The 18,376-nt window shown below is 48.4% G+C and overlaps 1 long non-coding RNA gene across 1 annotated transcript in view; it reads left to right on the forward strand.

Moving 5' to 3' along the window:
• Positions 1–18,376, forward strand: part of LOC144311305 (uncharacterized) — a 150,044-nt gene that overhangs the window by 120,622 nt on the left and 11,046 nt on the right. The window lies entirely within an intron of this gene.

The following is an 18,376-nucleotide window of genomic DNA, read 5'->3' on the forward strand; positions in this document are numbered from 1 at the left end:
TGCCAGTGCAGACTTCAAGCAGTAGCACTGACAATGTTGGATATGGAAACTTGCTTGCAGGCAGCAAGCAATGCTCGGATCTCCAAATCCGCCAGGGTCAGCAGCCATCTAAGTTTTAGGGAGAATTCTAGAACCTCACGTTCCAGTACAGATCCCACTGTGACCTCATGTCCACAGGACTGTAAAACCAGTCTTTGGCTACCACCGTGATGAGGCTGGTGGAGAGATCCCACATTCCAGTCTTCCACTTGGCATTTGGGGGCAAGTCTGTCCCCACTGGCTTCTGTGTCTCAGAGGTTCTTGGACTATGTGGGGAAGGGCTGGTAGCTTGAGGATGATATGCTGGCTTTTCTGTGAAGTACTCAAGTTGATGAAATCTGTCAAAACACTTCCTTTGTATTTGAAAAGCACTTTGAAGTTTTCAAAACAATAACAGAACCATATCACACCTGATTCACATAACACTTTCAAGTGTCGTGAAAATACTCCCCATTTTACAGATGAAAAAGTCAAAGCGACAGAGGTCACCTCCCTCTTTAGAGCAGTGTTTCTCAAGGAAAGGTGATTGTGCCCCCCAGGGAATATTTGGAAATGTCTGGAGATATTTTAACTCCTGGGTGACTGGGGAGACGCAGTGCTACTGGCATCTAGTGGGTAGAGGCCAGAGATGCTGTTGAACATCCTATAATGCACAAGACAGCCCCCACCTTCCAAGACAAAGAATTATCTAGCCTAAAATATTGATAGCTTGGAGCTCGAGAAATCCCGATCTAAGGGCATGCAGCTAATGGATGGAAGATTTTTAAAATGGTTGTCACACTACAGTTCATGATCACATCTGCCATTTGTTGAACGTTTACCGAGTACCGTTCTAAGTGCTTCACACCCATCAGCTCAATCCTCAAAACAATCCTGAGTGGCAAGGATTATTACTCTACTTTCAAATGAGAAGACTGAGACTCAGAGGCACCAAATACATTGTCAATGCGCATGAGGCAGAATGAGCTATAAAAGCAGTGTCGTCCCACTTCTGGACTTTGTTTCCACTTCTCCGCCAGGCTCCCTGCAGCATAATACAGACAGGACACTCCCTGTCTGACCAGCACCAAGTCCAGAATGACTATTCCTTACAGATTTAAATGATCAGAAGCCTCAGGCCCCCGGATCATCAGAGAAAGTGAGTTTGGAGAACATCATCTCTTCCTTGTTCTCTCCAGGGCACAAATTCAAGATTCAGGGTTGTTCAACGACCTCAGAATTTCTATATGTTGACATATGCTCCTCCCCTCTTGTACCTATGGCACAATCCTCAACGTGCATGCACATCATTCATTCACTTATTCACATACTCACCCTAAAATATTTATCAGGGGTTAAAGACACCAAGAGGAAAGAAATGTCTTCTGTCTCGATTTCCAAGTTACTGATAGTCTGTTGGGTCAAAAAGGCCTAAAAAAACCCATTATATTACAATGTGGATGGTGTAGGGATGGAGATACAACCAAGTAGTCAGAGGAGCATAGGAGAGTGGACCCTCCCCAGCCTCGGGGATTGAAAGGCTCCCAGGAAGTCACTGCTGAGTGAGATCTTAAAGACTGAGATGGAATTCACCAAATACAGATGGGGAGAAGAGATGTCTCAAAGACTTAGAGCTCCGTGGCAAAATGTAGGTAGTCTCGGTTACTGGCCATGCCAAGAACAAAGCAGGGGACAGAGGTGGAAAAGCAGGCTGCAGCCTGAAAGAGGGGTTATAAATGCTAGGCAGGAGAGGAATGCACTTTAATTTTCAGGTTACAAACCCTTAGGGAGAGCTGTTGACTCCGAGGGACTCCCGGCAGGAGGCAGGGAAGTCAGCTGTGAGGTTGCAGCAGGAGTTCAGGCAGAGGAACTAGGGATGGGGAAGGAGGATGGATTAAAGTCAGTAGGAGGGGGTGGCCCGGGTGGCTCAGTGGTTTAGCGCCACCTTCAGCCCAGGGTGTGATCCTGGAGACCCGGGATCGAGTCCCACGTCAGGCTCCCTGCATGGAGCCTGCTTCTCCCTCTGCCTGTGTCTCTGCTTCTCTCTCTCTCTCTCTCTCTTTCTGTCTTGAATAAATAAAATCTTAAAAAAAAAAATAAAGTCAGCAGGAGGGGAGGTAAACTCAGCAGAACTGGGTTCTGGGTCTGGCATGAGCAGTCTGTGGGACATTTGGCAGATCCATGGTCACACAGGTCTGAACTTGGAGGGAGAGAAATGGGCTGGAGACACAGATTTGGGCATCATCAGCAGAGAAGTCAGAGCTGCAACAGGGAAATCAGTTGCATGGATGGGCCTAAGTACCCTCCCCAGTCCCTCAGTCTGGGGTCAAAGTGTGGGGCAGATGCACAAACATGGCTGTTGGGAGCCCACCCACATATGAGGACATTTAAAGATGATAGGATGACCTCTTAAAAAGTCATTGAAAAAAAAAAAAGGTCATTGCAAGCTGAACAAACAGCTCCAAGAAGGCAGCTGCCCCTTGGCCATGGAGCTTGACATTCCTACTCAGGATAAACACCATTCATAGGCTCAGTGGGCAGCTGTCTTTTCCCCCTCCCATTATGAAAAGAGTGTCTGTCGTTTGGGATGTGAAGTCAATGGCTCACCAACCTTACAGTCTTCTCTGGCTTAGACTTGAACTATTTCTCATCTAGATTAATATTCACTCCGGGGCCATGAACCCATGGGAGACTCTACCTGGAATCCAGACTTCCGTCCAAGACTGAAGGTCATTGGCTTTCCCACAGTTTTCCTCTTTATGATGGGTCACAGTCCTTCCTAGGTGGCAGGATATGTGCACGTACACAGTCACATACTCACACATGACTGGGAACATGCAAACACAAACACCCCCCTCCCCCAGCTCGTACTGCACATACTTGGAGTCAGAAAAACAAATCCTTCCATATCAACACCTGGCATCTGGTATAAAATAAATCCAGACTTAGTAATTATCCTAGGACTTTGCAGCAGTTTCTTCTGACCAGTGTTGAAGGCTGGTGCCAGTCACCATAACTAGGTGTGAATTAACGCAACAGCATCCATGCTGCAGAGCCTCCTGGGCTTGTGTTTGAGACACAGGGCTGTGTTTTAGAGCCGTGGATAAAGTTCATTAATAGGTGTGAGCACAGTTCTCAAAGGGCAGTTCTGCGGTATTTCCAGTCACTGTTCAGAATTCTCATTAGCCAATTACCCTGCTCCCGTCCTTCTAGCTCCTGCGGTAATGTGTATCTTAAGGCCCCTGGTAAGACACAGCATGTTTTAAATATACCTTAATGTATTGGAAATGCACGAGTCCCCTTCGGGTTTATATATCTTAACCACTGGCCAATTTTGCAAAGTTATAAATAAATGTTACAGGCATCAGCTGCAGTAGTAGAATCAGCTGGGGATATTTAAAAGCCAGTCTAAAATCTAACTTACCTCTAAATCTGATATAAAGCAGGGTAAGCAAAGCAGGTAGGAATATGCAGATAATTTCTGAATAATAAAATCAACAACCTTGACATATGAAGTGAGATTGAGCGGGAACAGGGTTGGGGAGGGGGGGATCAGCTTGGTTGAATTGGCAAGTATTTCTGTGCAAGTGGCTGTGGGCTGGGCATTATGGGGACACAGAATGCAGAGAATTATGGTTCTGGCCATCAGAGGGTTTATCAACACGCACATGGTGACGAGACAAAGTTACAGGTAATAGAGAGGTTGAGGAGAGTGACACCGTGGAAGAAAATGTTATGCGGGCCAAGTTGGGAGGATTCAGAAAAGAGTTCCTTGAAGAGGTGGCAATTGATGGACTTTGAAAAATGGGTATGATTTCACAAGCAGAGATTGGACACGCGAAGTGCTGAGAGTAAGAGCATGCACAGAAGCAGGGAGCTGGGGAAACACGGGCATTTTAGGACCCGGCAGGTAGTCCAGGTAGGTGGGAGTAGTTGGTGCATGCAGGGAAGCAATGAGAAATAAGGCTGGCAGGGTAGGGAGGGATCAAATTATTTAAGGCTTTGAATGCTAAGGTAAGGAGGGTTTTTGTGTGTGTGTGTGTGTGTGTGTGTGTTTTTAGCTAATTTAGTAGGAAATGGAGAGTTAATACAAAGCTTTTGAGTAGAGAAAGAATAAGGTTAGAGTTACATTTCAGGAGGACTTATTTGGCAGCAGGGTATATACAGGACAAGAACAGAGACATACAGGGATTGAGGAGACCAGTTGGGGAGTTACTGAAATAAAACAGAGAGAGGGGAGGAAGATCTGAACTGGAGTGTGAGTGGTGGGACTGCAGAGGGGATAGTGCCCCTGAGAGGTAGTAGGAAGGAAAATGAGCACGCAGGATCCCAGGCGTCTGACAGATATGGTGCGTGAGTACTGGAGGCCATTCATGGAGGCAGTGTCCAAGATGGCGCCACCATTGTCAGCCCCGCCCGGTGACTAGCACCATGGCCAAGCCATGAGCATAATGGAATTAAGGCTGCTGCAGAGATGAACTGACATGGGGTGGGGAGCAGAATGGATGGGAAGGATGAGTGAGAGTTCTAGGAGATCTTCCAGTGATGAAAGACTGGGAACTCCAGCTAAAAGCCTGAGTCTAGAGATAGGTATTTTCCAGATTAAGAGAGTCCATGAGATCAGTAAGGGAGGGAGAGTAGAGCCAAAGGAGAAGAGGGCCAAGGACAGCTCTTGGAGACACCATGTTTAGGAAGTCCCTTCATTGTAACTCCTGTAGATGGGGATCTCTTGACCAGCATTTGGAATATCCAGTCACTTTCAAGATCTGATGTTGCCATTGTTCTTTCAGCACAGGACAAGAGAAGGTATGAAATGAGGAAGCCAGAGCCTGCAGAGAGGTCAAGACACGTTCCAGAATGAGAGCACCAGGAGGTTGGGAGGGGGAGGGTGGAGTAGCAGTGGAGGAGGGGAGGGGTTGAGCGTCATTCCTCTCTGGCAAGCTATTCTGTGGGGTCCTAGGAGTCAGTCTAAAGATATTCCCCATCCCCAGGGGAGGAGAGACAGGTCAGTTGACATGGCATGTGAAACAAGGTTCTTGAAGGTGATGCTAGCCAGTCAGGGCTCAATCAGAGAAGTAAGCCATCAGGAGTTGTGCGTGTGGGCACGTGCATATGCATATATGTATACATGCACGCACATACTCCTACACACATGTATTTGCACAGATGCATATGTATGTTTTAGCTCCACATCTCTCTCTACCCATGTACCCAAGTGATTTTCTGCAGGAATTGGGCCTTACACACTGTGGCAACTCTGTGGTCTTTCATCAGATGCTGTAGCCTGAAGTCCATGGGGAGGCAGTCATGTAGGGAAGAAATTGTAAAGTGGGGAGAGAAAGGACGAACTGATCCCCCAAGGACAGCTGGGACCCACAGGAGTGGACAGGAACCCACCTATTCTTGCTGCCTCTGGTTTTGACCAAATAGGTCTATGGAAGTGAATGAAGGTGGCACCTTCCATCATTCAGTGAGAAGCACAACTGGCCCAGGAGTCAGAGGGGCTGGGATTGGGATGAGGATGGGGACCTGGAGGAAGGCCAAGCTGGTGCCCAGCATCAAGGGGAGGTGGCAGCAGATACGTGACAACACGTATGAGCTACAACAGCTCCTGCCCCAAGCCTTCTGGAAACACAATGGCTGCTACTGTACTTCTGCCCTCCATTTATTGCAGGAAAGCATCTCTTATGGCTTTTCTTGACCAGAAACATACAGGGCAGGAGTTTTGAGAAATGCAGTTGGTTTGGCCTAACTGATTTGATACATAGAAAGTCACCACTGCCAAGGGAGAAGGGGAGGGAGGAGGAAGAGGGAGGAGGAGCAGGGTTAGGAGACCAGACTCCAATCTGCCAGACTATCAGTCTGGAGGTGGACTGCAGACACCCTGAGATCCAGGTGTATCTCCCGTTGACCTTGTTCTCTTCCACCGCATGTAAGGATAGGCTATTGAGTACCTGATAGTCTTCGAAGCACTGTACTGTTCTACCTGCATATGTATTTTATCTGTTATTCAGTAACCCCTAAATACAGAGTGTTATTATTCCCATTTTACTGATCAAGAAACTGAGGCTTTGGTGGTTAAGCAACAGGTTCTACGCAGCTAGAAATAAAGCATCCTGACTTCCCAACAGAGTGCCCGGCACACAGTAGGCTTTCAATATATTGTCATTCAACAGATGAGTGGGTTTATGGAGGGGCGACGGAAGAGTGGACAGATGGTTCCACAGATGGTGACTGGGCGGGGACACGATAGACCTAAGGTGTCTGGAGGAAATAGGGAGGTTGGGAGAGAGAGGGGTGGGGGAGAAGCGAGATAGAGGTGCGTACAGAGCCAGGCTGATGCTGTGTGTGCTCATCTTGATAGGGAAGGGGGGGTGCGGTGAGAGGGGAAGCCAGACAACTGCTGAGACCAGCGTTCCTTTGCCACTGAATTAATCCATAGGCTTTTCCATGAAAGACTGTGCTTCCGGTGGATCATCATTTGTATTGCTTCCCCGGACCCCCGTGTTAGCAGTGACCCGAGGATCAGGCGCCTGATTACGAAATGTGCTTTCGTGAGCACCTGGCCGGGAGTGGCAGCGTGTCATCTCCACCCCCATGCAGTGACACTGCGTGCCCAGCCTTTTCCCAGGTTCAGTTCTTCATCCCGGGCCTGAGGTTTGACCAGAGGAATATTAGCCCATGTCTTTGCCCCTCGGGTACCTTAGAGCGATTAGCCCTGAATGCAGGGGTTGTACCCCTTAGATATAGGCGTAGACCCCGGGCCCTTCTAGGTCGTTTCTGGAGATATGCTTGGTCTTCGGATGCAGGCCTCACCAGAGCCCTTGCTTGGCAGCCTGCCTCTCCTGGTAGGGGAAGTGGTCGTTCGGAGTGGGAGCCAGTCTCGGAGACAGTTTGTCTGCCTGCCTTCTAAAGCTTCCTGTGTATTGGAAATGAAGAGCTCCCATCCACACCCTCCCTCCCCCTTGGTAGGCTGCTCTCTGCCCTCCCTGTGAGGTTCCAGGGGTCTGTGACATTATCCGCTAACTCCCATGGGAGGCTCTGGACCACAGCGGTGAGTCCTGAGAATGATGAGTCTGCAGGAAGGGAGGGTGCCCCAGACAGTGGGGCTGCTGAGCCACTGTGATTGGCTGGCCTGGACAGCCCCTGCGGGCAGGGGAGCCAGGCCTGGGCCGGGGGCCCCGGGGGGGCTCCCAGGGTCTGAGCACCCTTGGAGAGGGCCCCAGCACTGGCAGGCCCATTTACCATCCCTAAGAGCTGGGAGCTGTCATTTGCATGTCAGCATTCTCCAGAGCTGTGGACTCCAGAGTCTTAGAAATCCTCCTGGCGGCTGAGCATCCCACCGGCCACAATTAACCTGTTCAATACTAGGTCAGCAACTTTGCAGAGAATGTTTGCTGATGGCATTCTACTAGATGCACTGGCACTGTTGACTCTGGTCCACAGAAAGCCTGACACGTCCCTTGTGGCAGAAGAAAGCTAGGAGCAAACTCTGCCTGCATCACAGAATCCTTAGGCTGAGTGTGACATTTAGAGGTCACCTGGTCCATCCCTGTGCCTACAGGCAGGCCTGGACATAAACCAGCCCAGACAGATGAGAATCTGTTCTCTCTCTCTGCCTTCAAAAACCTAAGGACATTTCTTGTATACCCTTAGTATCTAATAACCCTCAACCCTGAGACAGTGCCTCCCTAGAGCTCATCTGTATTCCAGTGGTTCTCTGATTCCTATCTCAGTGGAGATGGGAGGTACAACCCTCCGTATGCTGTATACAGTGGGTGCCGCGGCGCGCTCCTATGGGCTTCTCTGAAGCCACTGTGCATCGCTCTTCCAACGCAGGGATCAGAGACATCACGTTGGTAGCTTGCAGTCAGCCACGTACAAGGATTTACACCACAGGAATAGGAAAATACTACAGATCAGGGATTTTTTCCACCCACCCAGAGAACCAGTTGTTCAACGTTAACCGGCACAGAACCAGTTGTATACAGCGATGCTACTCCATAGAACTTGGGTAACAATGATTCTCTGGACACTTCGGGTAAGTGCCTTCAGGTGAAGCTCGCTCACTGGAAGGACTGTCATTTCCCTGAGAGCAGAGGCTGTGACTTGCATTTCCCCACGGCACAGGGCTTTTTACCAGCAGCTACGTGGCGACTGCATGCCTAAGGGACGAAGGACACATATCAAATCATCGGCCGAGTGACTCCAGGTTTTCATTGTCTTGGGCCTAATGCACTCATGCTGCTCGAGTCAGATTGGCCAGACAGGAGATATATTTATCCGAATTGACTTCAGAGTCATACAATTTAATTCAAGCAGGATTTATGAAACGTCTACTCGGTGTCCACCCCTTCCTAGGCTCTGGAGCCAGGGAGAAGGAGATGTTTATGAGCAGCAGCAGCCCATCCCTCCTATTCTCAAATAACTTACACTTTGATTGGGAAGATACGCACACAAGCGGACAGTTAGAAATCAATAGGAATATCCTTGAAGGCTTGTGCTTGATGGATTTGGGGGTGGTCATAAAACGCAGCAGTAAGAACACGGGACGCTGGGCTCAGGTTGCCTCTGTTCAAAGTTCAGACCACCCGTTAGTAGTTACATGACCTTGGAAAGGTTGCTTCACAACCCCCGACCCTGCACCCGGGTGGCCACTCAGGTCCTTCATTCGAAAGGTATAATGAGACCTGGCTCATAGGGTAGTAATCAGAGTCCGTCTGTTCCTATTTAGAAAGCACTTAGCACATTGCCTGGGATTTAGCGAGAATAAAATATATAGTCATTATTTTTATCTTATAGTCTAATTGCCTCCTTTTAAAAAAATGAAGACATCGAGGCCCAGGAGTGGGGAAGATGACTATTCCCCTGAGATCAGCAGCAGTGACTAAGTTTGTTGTGTAGGGGAAGGTACACGCTACAGTGACAAATATATCCCAGAACCTGGATGCCTTGACACAATGAATGTGACGGTCTGTGCAAAGTCAGATGTACATCAGGTAACCCTGCTCCCGTCGTCTCTAAGGCCACCTCGGCGGGGACAGACAGAGTGGAAGACATGTGCCAGTTCCTCACCGCTTTGGCCAGAATGAGTCACATCGCCCCTGCCCCAGAGTGGCCGGGGGTGCCGCCCGATGCGAGGTTACTTGGTGAGCACAGCGCATCACGCTAACAACACAGATCTCCAAGGTGGTTCACGATTAAGTGCTTAGTAGTAGATGGCTGCTCCGTGTGGACTGGAGAAGGGGCAGGTAAGAAAGGATAAAAGGCTGAGCATCGTTTGTTGGAGGACTAGTACCAGCTCAGCACCTAGCACTGGGACAAGACCTAAAGGACAGGTAGGACCAGGAGCAGGGGAGAGGATGGGTACCCCCTTAAAGCAGCATGTCCTGCGCTGGGGATCCTGCCGTCACCCACCACGGTCACCAGGGGTCAGGGTGGAGGCAGAAGGAGGACGTCACTGTGGTCAGCGGCAATTCCCCAGACCTCTGGCTCCTGCGGCCGCCTCTCCCTCTTGCTCTCACCTTGCAGGAACCGCTGCGGAGCTCAGCTCTGGAATAAGTGTTTCCCGGTGGAGCACGGTGTGGTGGAAAGCGGACTGCACGCAGCATCAACAGATGCAGGATTCCTGTTCCCCCTTATGCTGCTCACTCCTGTGCGACTTTGCACAGATGCTCCACCTCTCTGGGGCTGCAGTCCTCGATGGTGAAGCAAGGAGTTCCCTCAGGCCCTTTAGGGCTCCAAGCCTCTCCCAACCAGCATTTATAGGATTTATTTGGGGTAATATCTTTGGAGGGCTAGTCTGGGACTCTCCTCTGAGGAAAGATTCAGGGAGGAGAGGATTTCTCCAGGGCTATGGCAGCTTAGAGGCCAACAGGATGGATCATGGTACATGCAAATCTTTGGTGAGGGGCCAAGCTTACATCAGAACGGAGCCGGGATGAGGAAGCAGCCCCAGAAGCTGGGCCTGGCCTCATCAATCTCAGCACTGACTTATCAATCAGTCAGTTCAATCAGCTGCAACACTTTTTTTTCTTTGGGAAATAAATAAAGAAGAAGGCAAGAGATACCACCCAACGAGGAAACCCCAGAGCAAGAGTGGATAGGCAGTCACACTGCCGCTGAGTCCCCGAGCTGGACTCTGATGAATGGAGCAGGCCGTCTTTGACAAATCAGGTACCTCAATCCAGTGGGTTTAGGCTCTTGTTTTCTAAATGGGAACTTAATGCCGTTCACTCATTCATAGGTAGGATGCTGTGTCAGAAAGTTAATATAGAAATCTGTTATTTACAAGGGTCTCCACGTTTGTTTTTTGCAAAACAAACTTATAAATCATACACATCTCAGAGAGGAACTTTTCTGACATAAATTGTCACCCTCTTCCTATAAATCTCACATTTGCAATCATTCCTGATTCGTGAGACCACCCCCATTTGGGGCGGGGTAGGGTCTGGGAGTGCTGGGAGCCAGGAGGAGAGTGTGGGGACCACAGCAGTAACTGCTTCCTCATTTTGCCTTGGACTCCTTTTATTTATTTATTTTATAGTCTATCTGGCTCTGGGAATACATTGATTAAAAAAAAATAAAGTTTCATGTCAATAAGATATGCAAGGATTCTGGAGCTGGTTTATGAAGCCAGTTTTCTAGATGGCTCCCAGGGGGCACCTGGACCTCCGCATCCATGCAGAGCTGTCATCCCACATCAGCCTTTGGGGTGCCTCCCGCCCACAGGGGCACACACAGGGGCCTCAAGCCACTTCAGATCTGGGCTACTTGCTGACGTCTCTGCCTAGGGTGAGCTCCTTCTTCTCCTGAAAAGGCCAGAGACACCCCCTACCCCCACTCAGTCCCTCTCCTTCTGTCTCTATTCCTTTAAAGAGCCATCTCCTCCAGGAAGTCTTCTTTAACTAGAATTTCATATTGCTAGACACATTAGGGTTTATGTTAGCAAATGACAACAGGAACAATGAAGCAGACACTCCATCAGAGGATGAAATAACAAAGATCCCTAAAGCTCCTGTCTTTAGGGATCACTTCCTGCCCATCTGTAGAGATCTTCCTGGACTTACAATGGGGTTATGCCCCAATAAACGCATCATACGTTGAAAATATCATTAAGCCGAAACGCATTTGATACACCTAATCTATTAAGCATAGCTTAGCCTTGCCCACCTTAGACGTGCTCAGAACACCAACATTAGCCGGTAGTTGGCCAGCATCGTCCAGGCACAGCCTAGTTTACAGTAGTGTTGAATAGCTCACGTAATTGATTGAACACTCTACAGAGAGTGAAGAACAATGGTTGTAGGGGTGCAGCATGGCTGTCGGCGTATCGGTGTTTACTCTCCTGATGGGGTGGCTGCCTGGGAGCTCTGACACTGCCCAGCATCACAAGACAGGATCCGACTGCAGAGCGCTAGCTAGCCCAGGGAAAGATCAAACTTCAAAATTCAAAGAATGATTTCTACTGAATGCGTATCTCTTGCGCACCATCATAAAGCTGAACCATCTTAAGCCGGGGGCTGTCTGTAGACGGGGACTTCTGAGTCTATGCAGAGGAAGTTGGGACTTGGAATACTGCTATGTCTCAGGAGATGGGGGGCCCAGCCGACTGGCCCCCGGTACAGGCTGCTCCTCCTTCACTGGCCACTAGCAGGCACTAGACCTCTTAAGCTCCTCTTAAGCCCCAAAAGGGCTTTCATTGGCTTCTCCCCTACCTGACCTGCCCAAGTCCAGGCTGTCCCTGAGAGCCACCAGCACTGGGAAGGACACAGCCTCCTCCAGAGCCTTCTGTGCCCAGGCAGACTTTTTCATGAGGGCATTTGCCTCAATGTCTTCACTGCGGAGTTGAAGTGGTTTCATTTTTAGCTACGGGGATGCCTACCTTAACACACTAAATAGATTTCTGGTTGGTTGCAAGTAATATGAAAGAGAGAGAGAGAGAGAGAGAGAGAGAGAGAGAAATCCTCTTTTAAAAGCATGGAGAGAGTTTCTATTTAAAGCAATCTTATGATAAATCCTTTTGCAAAGAATTCTTTGGTCCTGAGCAACAGATTGGCAGTTCAATCATTCTGCTGGACACTTCCACCCAGGTAACAATAATAATGCCAGTAGTACCGGCTGATTGGCTGCTTATTGTGTGCCGTCTGTGTGTGTGTGTGTGTGTGTGTGTGTGTATCTGTATGTATACATATCATTTTCCTGCCGCAAACCTATGAATCCTATCATACCCCCATTTAACAGATAAAGAGATTGAGGCATAGAAAAATAAAGTAACACAACTAGTAGGTGACAAAAGTCCAGATGGCTTGCTAGAAGCTCAAAGTCCATGTGCCTAAGACCGAAATTGTCATATTCATCCTCAGTCTATTTGGGTTTGGCTTTTCCTTCCTTTTGTGTCTTGCACGAATCTCCCAATTTTTAAAAAATATTTTATTTTATTTTATTTTATTTTATTTTATTTTATTTTATTTTGAGAGAGAGTAAGAGGAAAGGCAGATGGAAAGGGAGAGGTAGACTCTCAGCTGAGCAGGGAGCCTGATGCTGGGCTCAATCCTAGAATCCTGGGATCATGACCTGAGCAGAAAGAAGATGCTTAACCTACTGAGCCACCCAGGTGCCCCCACAACTCTCTCAATCACAGGCAGAGCTAAGCCTTAGAGCACGGCTTTTCTCTGCCCCCTCCTTTCCTGGTCTGCTCACTCAACTCAGTTGTCGAGTCCCATTGTCTTGACCACCATTCCACTCCTCGTCTCTTCCCTGTTGCCTTGGTCCTCCTCTGCTCCCCTCACCACCCCACAAGTACCTCTTTTGTATTCTCCTGCCGTAGCTGAACATCCAGTGTCTCCTTGTGTTGTGCTCACTCTGCCTCCTGTTTGCCAGACTGACCTTCCTAAAGCACTAGACTCCACATACTGTGTCCCCTCCTTGGAACTGTTGGGGAGATCCTCTGCCACAGATGAAGCCCAGCCTCTTGCCCTGGCATGCACGGTCCTCCAGGCTGTCCTCGACCTCCTTCTCCATGCCTCTCCGAGCCCATGGAGTCTTTGCCCTGCACGCCCCACCCCTACTTCTACCCCCTCTGTTCGGGCAGTAGCCGCCCACCACTCTCCTCTCTCCCTTTGTTGACATTGTCCCTGCCAGAAGAAACAGACCCCTCACCTGTTCTTCCAGACAACCCTCTCGTTCTCTGGAAGACCCACCACTTTCTGCCCTGAATTCTAAACTTGATCTACATTTTGTTTCCCTTCACCTGCTACTTAGAGGCTGAGATCTGACTTATTCAATTCAACCACATGCTCTGTGCATTCTAACGGATCCCTTAGATTTCTAGGAGCAGAGCTTGAAAAGCCTTATTTTAAATGCAAAGAGATTGCTGGTCAGAATGTGAAATGATTTTCTCAAACTCCACGAACCCATTCTGGTGCTCTAGCCAGCCACACACAGGCCGCCGCATCTTCCTTCACTACACAGGAGCTTCCTGAAGTGCCTCCTCTCAGGCGGTAGTCTATGCTGTTCTTTGACCCTGTGGGATCACCAGTCTTCTTTCTACTCTGGTTGACCCACTAATCCTTGCTCAGGGTTTATCTGCGCCCCCATGGGAGAGACAGGCAGATTGTCCAGGGTCATCTCCAGATTCCCTGGCAATGGACAGACTACAAACTCCTTTTCTCCAGCAGAAGAGGTTGGGCTTAAACTCACCTTCTCTGGGCAGATGCGTCTCCAGAAGCATAACTCCATGGTCTAGCCACACTGCCTTGACCCGCAGGACCCACGAGCCTTCTTTGGCTGGCTTTGACTTGTCCGTTTCTCCAATAAAGGCTGCTCCTTCAGCCCTGCTATGTGACATTATAATGTCTACCTTTCTTGGCAGTGAGATGCAATCAGCAGGCCCATGACTGGGGAGTCTTCAGGGTCAAAACAAAACTCCTTCTCTCTTCCCTTTTGAATTTGTCCATCTCCAAAAGGACCACTGGCCTTCCAGGATGCCTCCTGCAGGTCCCTTTCTGAGCGTTGCCCTCCGATCACCAGAGACCTTCAGGAGACAGCTTTCCAGAGTGAAGGTGACCTCAATGGGCCAGGAGAAGCCTCCAGCTGACACACCCATCTCTCCTCTCAAACACCCCTCACTAGAGCACTTCCCACTCTACAGAGTTGGCTACTTCCATATTCTCAATCATAGCATAATCACTGAAAAAGCAGGGACAGTACTTATTCTAAGTACTTCTATTGTACTTACTGTACAATAGAATAGTCTGAAGTCATTACAATGGCCTATAAAGCCCCACTGACTTGGCTATTACCCCTTCCCTCTCACCTCTCTGACCTCACTCTTCCTCTGCTATCCCTTGCTTATCCTCGCTCTGCTCCAGATTTTTGCCATTTTCCAAGTGTCCTAGGCCCACTGCAGCCTCAGGATCTCCACACTTGCTGTTCCACCTACTTAAACACACTTCCCCCAGATATCTTCAGGGTTTGCTGCCTTCCTTCCTACTGGGCTTCTGTCAAACATCACTCTTAACATAAGGCCATTTCAGATCAATCATTAAAAATACCACCAAACATACTCCCTGCTCCACTTAATTTCTTTTTCTCTTAGGTGCTTACCCATTGACATGCTATGTATTTTACTTAAATATTTTTTCTTTCTCTCTACTAGAGTGCAGGCTTTTTGAAGGCAAGAATTTTTGTCTGTTTCCTTCACTGCCCTACCCTTGATGCCCAGAACAGTGCCTGGCACATAGTGGGTATTGAATCAACATTTGTCAAATAAATGTACAAGTCACACTAAGAATTAAGGCAGGCACCAGGTCTCATTTCTGTCTCGGCTTATTTTTCCAGGGGTTTATGGAACTGGATGTTCAAGACTCGCCACAGAAGCCTGGAGTTAGTGTTTGTAATCTTGTTCACTTTGGTTTCCTTTCATTTCTTACTAAACCACCTAAATAAGCCTGTATGATTAAGAAGTGCCTTCCTTCCCAGCATCACTTAGTACAGAAAAATATTTATTTGGGTCTGATGTTGGCAATACATCAAAATCCAATAATCATACCATAGTGCAAATGCATTGAGGGGTGTGAGATCCATAACCTAATAACATGTAATCTGCACATCCGGATCACAAAAGCGAATCTATAATTTCATCTTATTTATTTTCTTAAAATGTGACAATCCCACATGTGGCTTGAAATGAAGGAAGTTGGGACAAACAGAAATGTGGGAAATTGGGATCCCTGGGTGGCGCAGCGGTTTGGCGCCTGCCTTTGGCCCAGGGCGCGATCCTGGAGACCCGGGATCGAATCCCACGTCGGGCTCCCAGTGCATGGAGCCTGCTTCTCCCTCTGCCTGTGTCTCTGCCTCTCTCTCTCTCTCTCTCTCTGTGTGACTATCATAAATAAATAAAAATTAAAAAAAAAAAAAAAAAAGAAATGTGGGAAATTAATGAGCTGCATCAACAAAGTCTTGGGGATTTCTCCTTGGCCCGTGCTTGGAAGATAGGCCTGAGCAATTTCCCCTTTTACTGCAGCAGTATCTCATCTGCATTCGGGAGAGAGACCCCCGACCCTGTAAACATATTCGCAGGCCTATCTCTTTATGAGTGTATAAAATTTCCCACAGTGTGCACCTCCTGGGTCTTGGGAACCAGTTTATTGGCATGAGCTGTTTTGAGCCTTGGGTTGGGTGGCCCATGTGTGAGAAAGCTCTAGCATGGTCTGCACCATGTGGAGGGTGGGGGGCAGTCTGGGAGATGCGAAGGGGAAGCAGACTTTTCTTACTGAACAGGGGGCAGGAGCCTGCAGAAATGAAGTAATGCAAAGCAATTCCAAGGGCCTGTGGGCTATGGTCCCAGGGTTAGGACTGGACAGACCCGAACCTACCCCATGGGTCTTTAGGCCTCAGAGGAAACTTTTTTTTTAAAGATTTTATTTATTTATTCATGAGAGACACAGAGAGAGGTAGAGACACAAGGAGAAGAAGAAGCAGGCTTCCTGCAGGGAGCCTGATGTAGGACTCGATCCCAGTACTCCAGGATCACAACCTGAGGCAAAGGCAGATGCTGAACCACTGAGCCACCCAGTGCCCCGCCCCAGGAGAAACTCAACCTGTCTCTCCCCCAAGGGTTCAGCTCCATCTTGTCACTGTTCTGAGTTTCCTCTCCCTTGACGAGGGACTTCATGTTAAAGGCAACAATGACCATTGTTTACTGATATGTGGCAGACATTTTCTAGCACTATCTCATTAACCCACAAGGCAGGTGTGCAGTCCCAGATTTGTCTAGGAGGAGCCGTAGAGTCAAAGAGCTTAAGTGATGAAGAAAAGAAGTGTTGAAGCTGTGATGTGAGCCTACACTTATGTGGGTCCCAAGACTTTGCTTCCTCTACTTCATTGTGTTAGAGTCACCACACTTGTCATCAGTACTGTCTTTAGCCCTATGCAGCCAGGCTCTGGGTTCCATGCTTAGAGGGTTCCAGCACTGGCCTTCATCCTGTCCTACTGTCTCCACATCTTTGGTACCCACAGGACATGACCACCCGGATCTCACACTCTTTGTTCGACACCAAGTTCTGAGTCCTCAGGGGGGTCCAGATTTCCTCCTTAAATAGTCCTGATCCCATTTCTGGGGGCTCACAGTCCTTTTTTCCAGTATCTGTTGGTGCCCACCCTTTGGCTCAGGGGTAGCCAAACACTAGCATTTTGAAGGTAGGGCAAGTGAATGGAGCTTGGACACATGGTCTGGGGTCTTCACACACATGCACACAAGGCTTCTTACTGTATAGGCTGGAACCAGGTGTGGGAGGAGAAGATTAGTGCTTCCTCTGTACTCTTGCTTGCAAGGCCCACACATGCCATGTTTGTTTTTTCACCGTCATGGCGCCCTGAGCAGTACAGCCTCTGCACAGTGGTCATGGCATCCATTCCATCCTGGGAGAGTCAGCTCAAGGAGATTGGAAGAGTAGAGGGTGAGGAAGAATTCACAGGTGGCAATCCCCATGTGTGTCCTCCGACCCTCTCTCTGCCCTGAGCTCTGTCCCTTGCCTGCCCTGGTCTACCATGCTCCTGGTGGCTCCGCCTCTTTCCCAGAATGCGTCATGCACAAATGCTGAAAATAACCTAAATTTCATGGATGAGCTCATTGTCCCCTGGCCCTTCTATCCCACCTCTAGTTAAGCTCACCCGATAGACATATTCCCGACAATATGGTGAGCTCACAATCTTTCTCCAGGGGCAGGTCGTGTCCTTTCTATTATTTGCTGGTCAGATGACAGGGGAAGGTGGCAGCTGAGGGAAAGACTGTCTGCAGTAACCAAACATTGAGCATCTTCTCATTGCCTTCTTCTCGCCAGCCATCCCCTACTAGATCCACAATGATCCGGACTTTCATGAAGCCATAGCACCTCATTGTAAAGAGATCCTCTGAATCCCAGAGCATGTCTCTCTTGGAATGGAAGACATTATTCAGTGTGTGGGGCGTGGAGCTACATTCAAAATCAGTTTACAACTCAGGCTTTCCCCCAGGGACCTCCCTCCTACCTCTCCACCTGCACCTTCCACCAAACCCCTAGTTGAACTCAGCCCCAGCTAGACTGGTTTCTTCACAGATTGATCCACATACAATCTGTGTCTTGCTTGTACCATTTTCCTTGCTGTGAATGGCCATTCTTATTTCTCTCATGTTGCGTGTATTTTGCCCATTTCTCAAAGCTCTTGTCAGTTGGAAGTCATACCATTTGAAGTGTGGCTGGAGAAACTATAGTTTTTAGTCAAGGAAAGAGGACAAGGAAGACATCAAAGTTGATGTGAAACAGCAGAATTGTTCCTGGAAGAGGTGGCAGGTCCAGTGCATGTGACCCCAGGAGGCAAAATCAGAGCCACCAGGGAAACAGTTCAATTCAACAGAAGAAAGATTCTCCAGACAGTGAAAGAAACCAAAATATGGAACAGAATGACTTGAATAGTATCAAGTTTCTGGGCAGGTCATTCACCAGGGGGTTGTTCTTTGGGACTGATGAAAACAAAATGTAATCGCCCAGACTGGTCTACATGATTTTGAAGGTCCCTTGAGCCTTGAAATCCAAAGGTTTCTAGTGTCACCTCCTCTGGAAGTTCTTTTTTAATCACTGCTAGCTTCAGAAAGATTCATTTCTCTGGACAACTTAGAACTGAGACTCCCATGTTTAGTCCTTATTAGTAGTTACCTTTTCTATCATTAATTACCCTAAGTAGATGAAAAACTCCTTGAAGTTAGGGACCATTTCTTAGATAGTTGTTCCTCCTGAATATAGTAGGGTAGTTCAATTAATGTGTCTCCTTAAAATGATCACCTTTTCTGATTGTAAAAATATATTCATGCTCATTA

Source organism: Canis aureus, chromosome 3 (genome assembly GCF_053574225.1).
Source record: "Canis aureus isolate CA01 chromosome 3, VMU_Caureus_v.1.0, whole genome shotgun sequence".
Taxonomy (NCBI): domain Eukaryota; kingdom Metazoa; phylum Chordata; class Mammalia; order Carnivora; family Canidae; genus Canis; species Canis aureus.